Source organism: Phodopus roborovskii, unplaced genomic scaffold (genome assembly GCF_943737965.1).
Source record: "Phodopus roborovskii unplaced genomic scaffold, PHOROB, whole genome shotgun sequence".
In the NCBI taxonomy this organism is placed as follows: domain Eukaryota; kingdom Metazoa; phylum Chordata; class Mammalia; order Rodentia; family Cricetidae; genus Phodopus; species Phodopus roborovskii.
The window spans coordinates 9,240,366-9,243,137 of record NW_026126448.1 but is presented as its reverse complement, the minus strand read 5'-3'; positions in this window follow the sequence as shown (position 1 = coordinate 9,243,137).

Genomic DNA, 2,772 nt, shown 5'->3' with positions numbered 1-2,772 from the left:
TGATGTAAATATTCACCCACCAGCCACTAGTAGGCAGCAGTGTGCCGATGGATGGGCCGGCTGGGACGGTTTCCTCATAAGAATGGCATCCTGGTGAATGGGGATCAGCACTGTGAAGTGTATCCCAAAGACCCAGGGGGAAAGGGGCCATGGTAGCCAAAGACAGAGTACTTGGTCTCTGGAGGGTATGGACAGGGGTCGGGGCCAGTGGTAAGAGGGGCATCACCAAGAGCCTTGAATTTTCATACTAAAAAAGATGGAAATTAAGATGTGTCCACTGATACAACTGAATCAGCTCTGATATGGGGATAATCAACTACTTTCTGATTGCGACTGAAGCCTGTTCTGCAGGATGAGAATTGATGTCTGGTTCTTTTAAAGCCCATGGCTGGAAAGGTCACAGGCCCTAGTGGGAAGCTATAGCTGTTGTTTTGTCAAATGGACTTGGCATGCCCACCAATTTGCCTTCTGATAATTATGTTTATCCCATAGATTACTGCCACCTCTAGTTTCTGTCAGGTAAGCATCATGCAGTGGGCAGCAGTCACGGCAGACTCAAAACTGCTTAAAGTTGTTCAGTCTGGCTGTGTCACTCTTGAACTCAGCAGCTGAGTGATTACCTGCACAAGATTGGGCCATTAGCATCCTCTCTCGGAGGGAGGATGAACCTAGACGCAGTTAATGGTTGATGAGGGATGGATTGGTATTTTCTTCAAGGTGTAGTCACTGGCAAGGTGTCCATGCTCCTGTAAACAAGCTCTCACCTATGCTCCTATAAGCAACTCTAGTGAAACTCATGGGTAAGGAGAGAGAAGGAGGAGGAAGAGGAGGAAAGACCAGCAAGATGGCTTAGCAGAAAGAAGTGCCTGCCACCAAAGTATGACAACCTGAGTTTGATGCCTGGAACCCAAGGTGGAAAACCAACTCCCACAAGTTGTCCCCTGACTTACACACACACACACACACACACACACACACACACACACACACGTGTCCCCATCACCACTGTCAATAATATGATGAAATTCTTAAAATTAAAAAAAAAATGAAATTAGAGAAGGGCTGGTTGGGTAGAGGCATGAGCTCAGCAAGAGAAAGATAACAGTGTTATAGAAGTAGATATTATCAAAATGCATTACATGCATGCATAAAATGCCATAGTGAAATCCATTATGTGCAATTCATGTAATAAAAAAGAAAGATGAGTATTATTCTGAGGGGAAAGAGGGACTCAGGAAAGGTTTATAAAGAGAGACACAACTAAATTTTAGAAGCATCACTACCACGATAACTAAGACTGAAAGAAGGGAGGGATGAGGAGGCTTCTGCATAATTCGGAGAAGAGGGTAAGGGGCCGGGTCTACTGCCAGCAGCTGAATTGGCAGGGGACTGGAGAGACAATCAGAATGCGAGGAAGGGCCATGAATATGCAGTTCTGTCAAAAGACAATAGACATTCTGTCCCTATTAATGAATGCATTTTCTGAATTGGCTCTCCAGCCCAAAACTAGATGGGAAGAATTCGGTTTGCGAAGCCGAGACTAAATTCTTGTGCTCTCGTTTCAAGTCTTGACCAGATTCTCTGGTGGAAGCTGAGATCTAGAAGTGATTCAGTCTTGCCCCTCCTTGCTCTAAAGGAAGGACTGTCGACTCCTGCAGTGGGTGGACAGCATTATGAGGAAAATACAGGCTGCCGCCGAGTTCGGTTTTCAGGGAGACTGAGGCAGGATTGCAGATAAAGTACTAACCTGTCTAGGCGCTGATGAGAAGAGAAGGGCGCCTAGGAGTAAACCCAGTACCTGCTGGCTTTCTATCAGAAACTAAAGGCTTCACCTGATGCAGGACAGGTGTACTCCTCCCTGGTTCAGAGTCCGCCCCTCGCTCTGATTGGTGAATACGTCATCTAATTCCACCTCCTCCGCGCGTCCTTGATGCGTGGCGGAGGATGTAGTCACCTCGGCCTTTTCTCTGCGCCTGCGCGTCATCGCTTTGGGAGACAGCGGACTCCGGGATGAGGAGTTTGGTTTTTTTTTTTTTTTTTTTTTCAGCCCTGGACACGGAACGTGTTGATGGCAGCTTCTCCCGAACCTGGAGTTCTTAGGCCACCCGCCTTGCCACGCCCCTGACCGCTGCCCTTCCCACTTGCCCTACTCTGTCTTTGCAGAGTCTATAGCTGTCTGCTATGTAGTCAGGAAATTCCCTCTAGGTCTTGTAACCTTTAGAGACAGATTGCCCATGGCGCTCTACTAAGGGTATTTCTGGAGTGCATAGCTCTGGATTGGATGCTGAAAATCCAGATAAACCCAGACGGGTGGGAGGATACCCTGCCACAGGAAAGTCCCTTTAAGGGCCTCTGAATTCAAAGGGGGTGGGCCTGTGGGAAGGGCCTGCCTGTTTAGTGCTGCCCAGACACTTTGGACACGTCCTTAGATACAAAGCACCATAACAACTCACTGGGGCAGTGTAAGCAACTCGTTTTGTTTGGGGTAAGGAATTGTCAAAAGTGTGGCGCGTGTTCGACATCTATGTTCACTGTCAAGATGATGCTTAAGCTGGAGTATCGGGGCTAGCTAGCATTTACCGGTCTGAAAATAACATGAAACTGCTGACAGCTAGGACAGAGAACTTGGATTTTCCTCTGGGTGGGAGGTCATATAGATTTTTGAGCAGTTAAAAACTGGCAGGATCCTGAGTCACTGCATGGTCACAACCTTGCTTTCTCACTTCCATCCAAACCTGCCTGGCCCCAATCTACAAGCATTTTGAAACCACA